The 14411-nt window shown below is 45.1% G+C and overlaps 1 protein-coding gene across 6 annotated transcripts in view; it reads right to left on the bottom strand.

Moving 5' to 3' along the window:
* The window catches only part of Raly (RALY heterogeneous nuclear ribonucleoprotein), an 86465-nt gene extending 73274 nt beyond the window's left edge, over nucleotides 1-13191 (bottom strand). Inside the window, exon 1 of one of the 6 annotated variants that reach the window (XM_059261697.1) lies at nucleotides 13032-13191. The gene's annotated coding sequence lies outside the window, so the exon portion shown is untranslated. Of the gene's footprint in view, nucleotides 1-12123; nucleotides 12689-13031 lie in introns of those variants that run through there. The other 5 variants (XM_059261700.1, XM_059261696.1, XM_059261695.1 and 2 more) reach the window with 5 other exon arrangements.
* Between the last annotated feature and the right edge of the window lie 1220 nt (nucleotides 13192-14411).

The following is a 14411-nucleotide window of genomic DNA, read 5'->3' as shown; positions in this document are numbered from 1 at the left end:
GCACACACACACACACACACACACACACACACACACACACACTTTTTAAAGAAAATTCCTGTTCTAAAAACATAGTTTGACTTCAAGATATAAGCATAGACAATGACTTCCTGAAAGGTTCCAAAAATACCAAAAATTGACAATGAAATTTTTAAGTTCCTGCAAAGCAAACAATCATCGGAGTAAAGAACAGCCTACAAAATGGGAGTCTTTGCCAACTATACATTAAACAAAAATATATCTTGAATATATAAAAGAACTGCAAATTTTAAATACAAAAAAACTCACATCCATTCAATAAGCAAGCCAATGAACTGAATAAAGTTCTCAAATACAAATGGCCAATAAATACGTGAAGAAGTAGTAACGATTCCTAGCCATCAAAGAAATCAAAGGATAACAAGTGCTAAGAAGGGTATGGGGAAAGATGAACCTGCTGGTGAAAATGTAAACTGGTGTACCCACTATGCAAAAGTCGGCGTGGAAGTTCCATAGGGGGTGGGAAAACCTAAAACTAGAACCACCATGTGGCCCAGCTATATCACTCTTGGGTATACACCCAAAGGACTCTTAAGTTAACATACTACAAAGATACTTGAGCATCCATGTTTATTTCTGCACTACTAAAAATAGCCAGGAAATGGAACCAGCCTAGCTATTGATAGATGAATGGATGAAGAAAATGTGCTACATACACACAATGGGATTTTGTTCAGCCACAAAGAAAAGTAAAATCATGACATTTTCAGTAAAAATGGCTACAACTGGAGATCATTATGTTTGGATAAGCAAGACTCAAATAACCACATTTTATCTTATACAAAGACTATGTGTAGGAGTAGTGGGGTGTGTGTGTGTGTGTGTGTGTGTGTGTGTGTGTGTGTGTGTGTGTGTTAAAAGTAGAAAGACCAAGAGATCTTACTGGGAGGGACTGGAAGGGGGAGAAAGGGGCAGGGGAGAGAAGAACATAGAAATGGGGACTTTGAGGGAGGGACAGGGACCAGGAAAAGGAGGCCAGAGAGCATAAGGGAAGGCAGTAGGAAGGTAGGGTAAGAACAAATTACAATATATGTATGAACGTGAAATAATGAAACCCACTCACTATTTTGTATACAAAATACAAAAAACAAAAAAAAACTCTCTTCACGTTATCAGTCATTCTTGTAACACATATGCCAGGACTATCTCAGGATCTAACTCAAAATAAAAATGCCATAGGTCGAAGACAACATGTACTCAGGGCCTAACAACCTAGGGGCCACCTGTTTATGATCTCTGATCTAGAAAATAAGATACTCTGAGGAGATCTATAACAGAAAGCTCTTGGTTGTCCCCAAGGTTAAAGATCCAAACTGCCTTCATTAGATGCCCTTGGGAGTGAACAGTCCCATCTAAATGTTTGCTACCCCTTGAAGCAGGATGGCACTTCATTATTCTACTGCCTCTGGACTCCTTCAATAGCTCAACAAAAACAAAAACACCTTTGCCCGACAAGACAAAAAGATTAGTTAGCCATGAAATAGTAACTCAATTCCAGGAAGGTTTATTACTAGAAAAACATTTGTGTTTTTTTTTTAAATTTACTAGGTCTCTCAAGCTATATTTATGGTCACACTACACTACACTACACTACACACACACACAGAGGTTTATAGGTCTCAACAGAATCTACCTCTTAGGGCTGAGGTAGAACCAAAAAGATTTTTAAAGGGCTTAGCACATAGCTTTAAGTATCAGCTCTACTAACACAAATACATGATAACATAATGGCATAATTACAAAATGGGCACACACAATTCACTGTAGCTATTAATATGAAGGCAGATTCAGAACCCAGGTGAATGTTTCTAGTGGAAGCCCCAGACTTTTAACAAATGCCCTACAGACACAGAACCAAGAGCTGACTAATGTTTAACATTAGGGAACAGCCAGGACCATCTATTTCCCCCAACCAGGTAATTTAAGGTACATTTTCTACTATTTGCTCATAGAACAAAGAAAAAAGGCTCTAAGACATGATCTATGTTCATGCCAGCCTTCAAAGTGATTTGGTAAAACTACAGAAAACAAACACCCAGCAAGGTTCCACTGGCAGGATAAAAGCTAACAAAGAAATGGTCATTTTTTCCTGAGCAAATACACAAGTAATAGGTGAGCTGAGAGACTGGCATCTTTAGGTCTCAGTGTTTCCTTTCCTCCTCCTGCACTTTAAAAGAAAACAATCCCTCTACATACAACGGAAGAAGGAATCTTAACTGAGAAAATAGCTACACAGACTGACCTATAAGCAAGTCTGTAGGGCATTACCTTGATTAATGAGTGATGTGAGAGGGCCCAGCTCACTAGGGGTGATGTCACTCTGTGCAGCTGGTCCTAGATAGAGTAATAAAAAAGCAGGCTTGGGGCTGGAGGGATGGTTCAGCAGTTAAAAGCATTTGCCACTCTTGCAGAGGATCTGGGTTCAATTCCCAGCACCCATGTGGTGGTCCACAACCATATGTAACTCCAGATCCAGGGGATCAATCCTTCACTCTCTTCTGATCTCCATGCATATACACAGCACACACATATATATACACACACGCAAGCAAAACAGTCATACACATAAAGTAATATATATTTGGTTTTTGAGACAGTATTTCTCTTTGTGTAGCCCTAGCTGTCCTGAAACTAAAAAGCAGGAAAGAAGGGGGGCTGAGCAAGCCGTGGGAGCAAGTCAGTAAGTTCCTCTGTGGCCTCTGTATCCGTTCCTGCCTTCAGGTTCCTGCCCTGACTTCCCTGGCTGATGGACTAGAATCTGTTAAAAGAAGAAGGGAGGAAAAGGATTTACTTTAACTGAAAAAAAGTATGTGGGTGTTGCTTCTGGGTAGAGTCTGGGGAATAGAGTCCAGAAACAGAAATACTGGCATTTAATCATTTGTAAATAGAGTCAGACAGAATATTAGAAACAAGGTGCATCTCAAACAACAGCCACTATCCTTATACTACAAGACTGACCAGCTCAGATATTCAAGTGATTTCTCCTGATTCTAAAGACGAGCTCACAGAACTCTTGCTCATTACCACAGCCAAAGATTTCCTTTCCTATGAAACCCCTGCCAGTTACCCATTACTTCTGACAAATGACTCATGGATTCTTCACATTAAAACTTCCTCACCATTTTACTTTGTGTACTTTTAGTAACATCACCTAATTTTCCCTTTACATGGTAAGGAAAGCAGATACAGAATATTAACCCCACCTTATAAATGAGAAAATGAAGTTCAGTAAGAAAAAATGGTTTCTCCAGTTTACCATATCAGTACCATATAAGAAGAGTAGACCTTCTTGTCTCAAGTTTAGTTGTCCAAGACACTAACTACCTCATTATCAGCTTTTTTTTTTTATCTCCCCCACAGAGAATATAACGTCATTGAAGACCAGAGAGTACCTGAATGGGCTCCAGTTTGGCCCACTACCTTCAACTTTATCCCTAACCTTCAAGGATTAACAAAGGCATACTTACTAATCTTTTTGAAAAAAAATTTTAAAGATTTATTTTTTAATTATTTTATTATTGTATTTTATGTGTATGAGTATTTTGCCTGCATGTTTGTGTGCCACTTTCATGCAGAGGCCAGAAGAGGGCACTGGACCCCCCTGGAACTGGATTTACAAGATAGCTGTAAACAGCATGTGGGTGGTGGGAATCAAACCAGGTCCTCTAGAAGAACAAATGTTCTTAACCACTGAGCCATCTCCTGCGCACACGTGTGCGTGTGGGTGTGGGTGTGTGTGTGTGTGTGTGTGTGTGTGTGTGTGTGTGTTTTCTAGAAGCTCGTTCTCTCCTTAAATCTTTACATGGGTGGCAATGCCAGGCTTGTACAGTTACCCACTGAGCCATCTCAAGAACCCACTTATTCCTTTAGACCCCTCAGGCAATGCGAAATTGTTGGAAGAAACCATGACCACAATACACTATCCTAAGTAATTTTTTTTTCCTTAAGAGAAAGGAGTCCTTCAAGATGAGGAAACCTCCATGTTCCCTCCATTTCTATTTTCATTTTCTAGGACTCCATGCAGCAAAGCAGTCAAAGGCAGTCACAGTGATGGGCTTCGAGAATCACAATTAGTAAACTACAAATTGATCAAATTCCAAAAACACAACTCAACTATTGCAAACAAAACAGAGACCTACTTCACATCAAAAGAAAGTAGTAATTCAATATGAAACTTATTGAAACAACTGAGTAACAGGCAGAGGAAAAGAAGAGAATATCAAAAACAAATCAATACACTAGAAGTCAAATAATCAAAGCCTCCTTACCTAGTGGTATTATCCAACAATTATGCTATTTCCAGTATGAACTTCAACTCAGGACCTTGCCAGAGAAGCAAAGGTAGGAATGGGATATAGACTGTCACTCTTTTCAATTGTATTAGGAATGTGCGTACAGTGTTCTCACCATGACACCCATGTGGAGGTCAAAGGACAATCTGCAAGAGCTGGTTCTTCACCACATGTGGACCCCAGGAATCAAACTCTGGTCATCAGGCTTAGCAGCAAATTTCTTTATCCAATGAGCCATCTAGCCCTACCCAATTTGTTTTACTTACCCATTTCCCTCCCAACATTGAAAATATTGCAGATAGAAATCATGTCTTACTTGGTTTTTATGTTCTCTACTAGGAGAACACACAGTAAGTACACAAATTGCTACAGTAACTAGCTAAGCTAGAGATGGAACACAGGCTGTTGGGGTTTCCAAACATAATCGTGATACACCATTAAGGTAACACAGTAGCCCTATTTACAACCCTAACTGTAAAAAAGGGGCTATTTTAATTGTGAAAAATTAATAATTTAAGGTGAGATTTTAAGATTTTAAGCAAAGTTATCTTGTGTTCCACTGACTCATGCACAGCTCTCATTATTATGGCAGCACCATTTCTCAGTGATAGCTTACAGCTATCTAGAAGAACAAAGTCCAAAAGCCTGAAAATGGTCTGTGGGAACAAGCAACATTTGACTTCACAGTATAGCGTGATCAGACCTAACAAAGAACCTAGACCTACAAAACGATGAGTTGCAGAAATGACCCTTTTAAATCTACTGCTGGGCTTGCTTTCACTAGCACGAAGAATTACAAAGCAAACTAGACAAACAGATGAAGAGTAACCATGCAAACATCACCTTTAACTAAGCTTACAAAAATCTTTAATAAACAGGAGACAGCTAAATACCAGATAAATGCCTCCAGAGTGAAGAAAACCTGGCCAAAAACATTAAGTTGCTAAACTTGGCCTTCTAAAAGAGAATATTTGGAGTAAAGCAATCATTCCTGGCTTGACAAACTTAACATTCATTCTCTATAGATGTTATTTCAAAGGCCAGGTGTCCTGAAATAGGGTTACCTACCTCATAAGGCTAAAGCTCTGCAAAAATGCTTGTCTGGGGGCTAGGCATGGTGGCACACACCTTTAATCCCAGCACTGAGGATGCAGAGGCAGATGGATCTCTATGAGTTCGAGGCCAGCATGCTCTGCCTAGTGAGGTTCAGGACAGCCAGAGCTACAAAGACCCTGTCTCAATAACAAATAAACAAACAAATGTCTTGGAGCTAGTACTTTCCACTCCTACTGTTTCTACTTTCCTTTCATTATGTGAATTTTCAGACAGTTTGTCACATATTTAAATTTAATATTCTATAGAGTTTTAGGCTCCCAAGTTTGTCACATAGGATTTCAGCTCCAAGATTATAATAGAACTCAGCAGATAATTTGATAAATTAACCTCATTTTTTCAGTTATCTGTCTACTCTTAAAAGCAGTATCCACCTGTTTATACAGTAAAAGGTTTATTTGATGACCCTATAATTTAACCCTGAGATATCTTTTAATGCTTTGGGTAAAGCCCTTTCTCCTTCCAAAGAAAAATTCCTAAGCCACTTCCACAAAACTGTAGTAGAAATATCATTAGAGATTATCTATTTCAAGCCGGGCAGTGGTGGTGCACGCCTTTAATCCCAGCATTCGGGAGGCAGAGGCAGGCGGATCTTTGTGAGTTCGAGGCCAGCCTGGACTACAGAGTGAGTTCCAGGAAAGGCGCAAAGCTACACAGAGAAACCCTGTCTCCCAAAAAAAAAAAAAAAAAAGATTATCTATTTCAAGCCAGGCAGTGGTGGCACATACCTTTAATCCCAGTACTCTGGAGGCAGAGGCAGGCAGATCTCTGAGATGAAGGCCAACCTTGCTTACAAAGTGAGTTACAGGACAGCTAGGGCTCTACAGAGGAAGGGGGGGGGGGGTATCTATTCCAGAGCCAGCTAGATGGCTCAGCAAGTCAAAGTACCTGCAATGCAGAGCCTGAGGACATGATTGGATCCTCCGAATGCAGGGTGAAAGGAAAAAAAAAAATCAACTCCCAAAAGACACTTGAGCCATAACTGACACAAATACATCATACTCTGTGTGTGTGTGTGTGTGTGTGTAGACAGACACAGACACACACACATAGTATATAATAAAATTTACAGAAGGAAGACTAAAATTCCAGTCTTAGGTAATTGTAACTAACATGAGTTCAGACAGCATCAAAAGCCCACCAAATGCTATTTTAACCCTAAGAGAACTCACTAGACATGCACTGTCATCAACTCTGAACATTCCAAATACGCATGTCTTCTGGGAAACCTATGTATTCAGCCACAACCCTGACTCCTTATCCTACCATCTAGAGCAGGACACAGTAGAAAGCTTCAAGTGCTCTTCTAAGAGGTGGAACTGGAAAAAAGGGAGCACATCTCCTTTTCCTCTTTTTCCTCCCAAAAGGTACAGCACATATTTTACCACAAAAGCAATTATGAAATGACAAGACACTTAACCTAAGTGCCGTGGAAACAATGAGGAAAGTTAACGATGGTGCCAGGGCACAGCCCTATGTATTCACCTGAGAGGAAAGAGGGAGGGGGAGTCGGAAGGGACTTCCAGTTCTGTTCTGTCACCACTTCCTATCTCTTTCTCCTAGATTACTTTATGAAGAAAACAAGATCAGTGAATAAAGAGGCCTGTTCAAGCCAACACACTTAGGATCAAAGGAACAAACCAGATAATTCTGGGGCTACCAACCTTCCAATTTATGACTGTGTCCTCTCTGTGAGCTGCACCTGGAACACAGATCTCAAATTTTCCTTTCCTACCTAAGCCCTCTTGCTGTCTCCTCCCCTACCCAAGCCCTAACACTGTCTAAGATGTCTGCGAGGGAAATACCTTTCCTGGAGATATAGTGTCTAAACGACCTAGTCATAAAACGTTACTGCTAGAAAGGACCTTAGTTATTCAGATGAACAAACCTGAAAATTTGCCACCTAATAGAAAGTCTGAAAAGCAGGTCTCTAGACTCCTATCCCTAATAAAAAACAGTCCCTGATACCATCTCATCCTGTTCTGTCTTGTTCAATCCCATCATCCTCTCCTCTCCCTATTCCGCTGCTATTATCAAAATCACTAAAATCTGTTGCTCTTCTAGAAAAGGAGTTCCTTGGGCTCTTTTACTCATTTTTTGGTTTTCTGGTGCCTAGCTAAGGTGATAAAACTTATGAAACAGCACACCAGAACAGAAGAGTGTGTTACAAGATGTTGTCTAGGGAAAATATAAGATTATCCTGGCTTAACAAAAGCAGTCTTTGCAGCTGGACAGAATCTACATGCCTATCAACTAATATTTCCCTTTCCACAACTAGGGTTTCCACCACTCAGTTTAGCCCAGCGGTTCTCAACCTTCCTAACACTCTGAACCTTTAACACAGTTCCTCGTGTTATGGTGACCCCCAGCCATTTTCGTTGCTACTTCATAACTAATTCTGCTTCCAAGTGGTATCTCAGTGCCTACGACCATTGGAAAGCACATATTTCCGATGGTTCTGACTGCTGGTTTAGCCAAACTAGATTTTGAAGTCATACTAACCCCCATCTCCCTTCACCACTGCCCCCAGCTCTGATAAAGAACTGGTGTCTATAATAGAGATTAATGAAAGGAGACATAAGATAACCACCTTATATGACAAATCCTCCCCTTTCCCTTCTGTATTCCTTTTTTGGTTCCCACTTAAAATTTCACCTATAGGACTGATTAGAATGTGCTTCTTTCCATATCCTCCACTCCAACAATCTTTCTTATTACTTGGTTCACTTTTTTCACATATACATAAGTCTGTGGTTTCCGTCATCTGAAACACCAGAACCTTGGGCCAGTGATGCTGCACCTGTCTAACTGGTCTCTACCCATAGTGCTCTAGCTCTCAGTCCACTCCCCTAGTAAGTCACCAGAGATAGCCTCCAAAAGATGCACAAAGTCATGGGCCCCCTAACCTCAAGCTAAGAAGGTCCAATGTCCTTCACACAGTCAACAGGGCCCTTCTGTGAGCTGACTTCTACTCTACCTTGCCAGTCTCGATACCACCACATCCACTCATCCGAGAATCTTGAGAAATTCATTTAATCCCTCTGAGATGGTTTCCTTGCCTACAGGATGGCAATGATAATTTTAGCTACCTCTCAGGGAAGAGGTTAACAAATGTTAAATGTCTACAACTGTACCTGATACAGTAAGTAACCAAAAGTCTCATATAATATTATTACCATTTCTAGAATTACAGTTCTTTCTGCCTTGAATAGTCGTATCTCTGCCTCTACTGTGGCTCCCCAAATTTCATTTTCCTGGCTTGTGTTTAGGCCTAGCCAGCTTCTCCAAAGATGCCCTCTTGACCCAGTAATGTCGAACTGAATGTCATTCCTCTATGCCTTCATGATCCCATCCTTATCACAACACCTCTCATATGCCTGTTTCTTTGCCTGACTGTATGTACCCAAATCCTCAAGCCTAGTATTATGTTTAGTAAATGCCTCAAAACTAGTCTATGAAGGAAGGAATCATCAGTGATACTTCTTGTAACTCCAGGCTGAGAAGTACCCCAAATTCCAAGACAGTCTTAGCTATACATAGTAAAACCCTTTCTCAAAAACTATTTTAATTCAGGAAATGAAAAAAAAAAACTTTCCAATAATGATGTGTCCACTGAAACAATTACATTTGGAATGTTAAAAAGAAGTCTGGTCTAAATAGCCAAGCAGACCTATCCAAGGTCTATCCAAGGTCTGGAGATTGCTCAATGATTAAGAGCACTGGTTGCTCTTCAGAGGACCCGGGTTCAATAACCCACCACCCACATGGTAGCTCATATCTATCTGAAACTCCAGTCTGTCTAGGGAATCTGACATTATCTTCTGGCCTCCTTAGGCACTGCATGCACATGGTGCACAGACATATGCAGACAAAACACCCAAACACATAAAATAAAAACAAATCTATGCATAAACTCCACGTTCAATCTCAAGCACCACAAAAGAAAGAAAAAAAAAATGGCACTTTATCAAACATATTATTCAACACATTCCGACTTTAGTAGATAGATAAAATGGGCTATCAAATTTTTAGAGAGCATAACATAATCACTGTTGTTCCATTCCCCATCTATGGAACACTCCCTACTCCAAAGCCACATTACTATCAGAACAAAATTCCAGCCAACTTTCATAAATATAAAAATCTCACTACAAGACACAGAAATAGTCGGGCATTGGTGGCACACGCCTTTAATCCCAGCACTTGGGAGGCAGAGCCAAGCAGATCTGAGTTTGAGGCCAGCCTGGTCTACAGAACAAGATCCAGGACAGACACCAAAACTACACAAAGAAACCCTGTCTGAGAAACAAACTAACAAATAAATAAGTAAATAAATAAAGACACAGAAACAGTAACCAAAGTGAATTTTGAAAGGCTAAATGTAATGCCTAACCCCACCCTAACCACCTACAGCAGTGAGGAACCATAAGAACATCTAAGACTCTATCTAGACTCCAAACTCTAATCCTTTCTGTGTGCCTTTAGGGAAAGAGGGACACAAAAGGGGAGCTTGTCATTGAGGTAATTAATCCACCTAATCAGCTGACAAATTGTAATCCAAGCTGCTGTCACAGTCCTGCTATTCCTGATCACTACAGTTATATGCCAAAGCCTGAATGGCCAAATAAGCATGCACAGAGAATATGAAATAGTCTGGGTTCTAGTTCAAGGATAGAAAGTCTCCTCTGAAAATACAGGGGCTAGTATAATTCCAGAACTGGCTTCAGCAAAAAAGCTTAAACTGTACTGTGGAGAAGGGGGCTTTGCTGGAGTTCAACCAGGCCTGGATTCCTGCTTTAGGGATGTCATTCTCTGTCATAGATGCAAACTAGTAAATCATTCTGCATTTACCGAACACTGTGAAATGAAGACAGGCAATGCTAGCTTTGGCACTCACAAAAGGACAAAGACTGAATTATTTCACTTCAGTGTGAAGGTCCTCGTAGTCAAATTTACAGCAGAAAACAGAATGGTGTTTGCCAGGTGTCTTCAACAAGAACTTAGTGTTTGACCAGGAGAGTTTCAGTTAGGGAAGGTTAAGATAATTTGGAGATGTCAGCTGTACAACAATGTAAATATACTTAATCCCACAGACTTGCACACTGTAAAACTGTTTAAAATATGACATACATACATATATGACACCACAATTTCTGAAAGGATCTAACTTTAATGTTACTGTCCCCAAAGTGAATCCAGCTTGACCAATTACATGGCCCTGGGCAAGTCATGTAGCCCTTCTCTAAGCCTGTTTCTTCTGTAAAGCAGGGGTAATACTTAGTTCACAGATTGTTACAAGGATCAGATGACATGGCCCACTAAAAATCTTCAGTCCTATGACAGACTCATAGATGTTACTTCTGTAAGAAGCATTTTCACAATCATTTTGTCTCCACAGCACACAGACTCAAAGGGCCACAAGGAATGGCTCAGCTCCTTGTAGACGTCACCACCAATTAAATTCTGGGATCCTAAGGCAAGTGTCCTAATCTGTCTCTACTGCCTGACACCACAAAGACAGAAGTCAAGCCCTGCAAACTACTTCACACTAAATTAGAATCCAGATAAGTTACAGAAGAGTACCTAAACTAGTAGGAAACAAACAAATGTGATAACTAAAGCAAACACAGACAGACACCTGCCCTTTAGACATGAGGTACAGAAAGAGGCTGAGACTACACAAGGTCTTTTGAGATGTCCAATAACCTGAGACTCCTGATCCTGAGGCCTGAAAAAGTAGTTCATGTTCAACAAACGACAACATATGGGAGGGGGAAAAAACTGACTGATAGAAAGGCTACCAGAAAGTCTAGTAATCACCAAGGTAGTCAATTTATTTAGACAACCTTCCCCTTTGAGGATCAGTTAAAAGCAAAGAAGGGGTGGTCTACTGAGCCACCCACCTCCCATATTCCACCACTACCCATCTAGACTCTTAAGGGATGGGTGAAGCAGAGCAGACCTCCAGGTCCGAAGAACGAATGCAAACATGAGGTCTCCTCAAGACTCAGCCCTGTCTGACTTTTCAGATGATCCCCACAACCAGTATCAAACTCACTGCCGAAGGAAAGCAGTCACCAAAGTTAATTTTAGTTCCCTTTACCCCCTCTAGGCCTTATTGGAAACAAAAATAACACTATTTGAAGGCAGGGAGTTGAAGCAGTTGACTGGAGCTGCCTACATCCCTGACCTTCCAACTAAGATCATGGAGAACATACAACATTTGAGGTTGGCAGAAGAGGGAGACATGCAATAAAGTAAAAGGTGGACTTCGGTGAGATCCATAAGCTCAGAACTTCATTTGTGCTTGAGGCTTATAGATTTCTGGATCTGTCTAACCACAACACTAGCAAAAATTTAAAATTTAAAAAAAAAAAATTCAGAGGCAGGCGGATCTGTGAGTTCAAAGCCAGCCTGGGCTACAGAGTGAGTTCCAGGACAGGTTCCAAAGCTACACAAAGAAACCCTGTCTGGGGGCGGGGGGGGGGGGGGAGATCATCCTAATCACCTTTCCCTCAGAGTTCTGATAGCAACAAAAGGAGCAGATAGGTCAATGTGTCAGGGAGGAACCCAGAGTTAACTGGGTTTCTTAACTATACGGTGCTAATCCTAACGGTAAATCAAAATGCCCTCTGCACAAGAGATGACACATACTCATATCAGCAAATAAGTTACTAACAGCTTTGCACTTCTACGGCTGTTTCATTTCTCTGCACCTCGATTTCCGCTCCTCTGAGTAGGGACAACTCCGGAAGAGCGCTGTGGACATTAGGTGACACATTCACGAAGTTCCTGGGTCGGTCTCATAGGACGTTACCTGTTGGCATTTCACGCTTCTGTTCATGTACTAACTCCCTCCCTGAATTCACCAACACCCTTCGAGGCCGCATCAATTCTTGACCCCATTTCACCGAGGAGAACACTGAGGCTTCCCGCGTAGAGGACTGTAATAAAGTGTGGGACCCGGTCCCAGTTCGAGGGCTGGTCGTTCCCTTCCGCGCCCCAGGTGACAACGACCGAAGGCTGGACAAGGGTGGCGAGCGAGGCTCTCACACCCGTGGGGGGGATGGGGGGGAGGGAAGGACCAGTTTGGCGCGCCTAAGGGAACCCAAAGAACTGGCCGGGGCTGGGAAGCCGGAAGAAGCCCGGGTCCCCCGACCGAGGCCAGGGCCAGGCCCCAGCCCGCCCGAGGCCTCCCCGGCGCAACCTCCGCTTCCTCCCCTCCTCCCCTCGCCGGTCGGGGCGGGGCGCGAGCACAAAAGACTCCAACTTCCGAGCGGGCGCCCGCCCACCCCCAACTCCTGGCCCCGGCCCGGCGGGCCGATCAGAAGCAAGCTGCGAACGCCAGGCGGCCAGGGGCGAGCGCAGGTGGCCCCGGGCAGGCGACCCCGGGGCGGCGGGCCTGGGAGGGGGAAGCTCAGAGGGACGGGGGGCCGAGAGTTTACGCCGGCTCCCAGGACTCCCCGAACGGCCGAAAAAAAGAGTTTCTAAAAATAGGCAACGGCCTGCCGGAGGAGGGGAGGAAGGAAAAGGCACCGGGAACAGCCCGCCCGCACTCCTCCGGAGCGGCCCGCGGCCCCCACTCACCCGCGCTGAGCTCCGGGGGAAGCCGCGCGGCGCGGAAGGCGACGGCGCGGCCGCTCTCGGAGGCCGGGAGGGAGGGACGGAGGGAGGGAGGGAGGAGGCGGCCCCGGCCGCCGCGTGAGGAGCCGGCGGAGCACACGCGCGCGACTCGCCACCGCTTCCGCCCCCTCGGCTCCCCTCGGCCCCGCGCCGCTCGCGCGCCCCGCCGCACTGACAGAGGCGCGGGCCCCGCAGCCACGAGTCCCTCTCCTGGCCGCCACCACTCGGCCGCGCGCGGGGAGGGCAAGGGAAGGCGGGCCTCGGCACGCGGCCTGCCCGCCGCCTCGGGCTCCGGCCCGGTTCTCGGCGGCGTCCACCTGGACGGATCGTGCCACCGGAGCCACCCGCGCGCTCGAGCCTCAGCGCCGCCCGGCCCGGGGCCCGGCTCTCCAAACGCGTGGGCTCCTTGCACACCCCCGCGCCCGGCTTTGGAAGGGTCCCGAGCTTGGGCGCCGAGAGGAGGAGGGCGGGCCCGGGGCGGGGCCTGACGGGAGGAGGGGCGGAGGTGGCTGGCGGGGGGTCCCGAGGGCTGCCGGGCCGGACGACACGGGGGTGGGGAGGAGCGGGCTGAGGGCGGAGCCGAGCGGGAGAGCGTGCCCGGAGGAGGAGCCTCGGGGGCCCGGGCGCCGGCCTACGGAAGCGGAGGCGGTGCCGAGAGCGGCCCAGGCGCCGCGAGGTGGCTGCCGGCCTGAAGGAGGCGGGCCTGGAAGCACGGCGAGCCGGCGGGAGGGGGGTCTGTGCTGGACCCCGAGCAGGAGCCGGAAGGAGGAGGATCCTCCCGGAGGAGCGGCGGGGTGGTGCTTGAGTGGGCGAGGCCAGGAGCTGGGGCCCTCGGGGTAGCTGCGGGCCGTGCGGGCAGGGTCCTGCAGGAATTGGAGCCGGGTTATTTCACTTTCTAGGAATTAGAGTGCTGCCGCTCTCTGCAAAGGCTGGGGTAGGTGGGGCGGAGAGGCTTCGTGGCCCGGGTCTGGGTGCTTGCTCCTCAAAGGGGGAAAAAAAGAAGCTTAGTGGAGTAGTTTTGCCCATACTGGATGAAATGTTTTCTTGCTTAACCTGGCTGTTGGTTTTCCCTCCTAAATATTGCTTGTGTCAGGATCTCCCATTTCGGTCTCCCACCCACATACCCGCTCTGGCCTCTCCTGACAATCCGAGGTCTTCTGAGAGCACAAGAGGACCATTGTCAGCTCTAGCTACAGACCTCCCAGAAGGCTGTATTCTCCCATCCCCTTCAGACCTGTGATTTAAAAAATGACCTTCTGGGGAAGGAGACAGGGAGTTTGAGCCAGGGACTGGTGTAGCTCAGTCTGGCCTTGTGCTTGCTCTGTAGCCAAGGGTGATGTTGAA

This window comes from Peromyscus eremicus, chromosome 4 (assembly GCF_949786415.1).
Source record: "Peromyscus eremicus chromosome 4, PerEre_H2_v1, whole genome shotgun sequence".
NCBI lineage: Eukaryota > Metazoa > Chordata > Mammalia > Rodentia > Cricetidae > Peromyscus > Peromyscus eremicus.
This window is presented reverse-complemented; position numbering and strand designations above follow the sequence as displayed.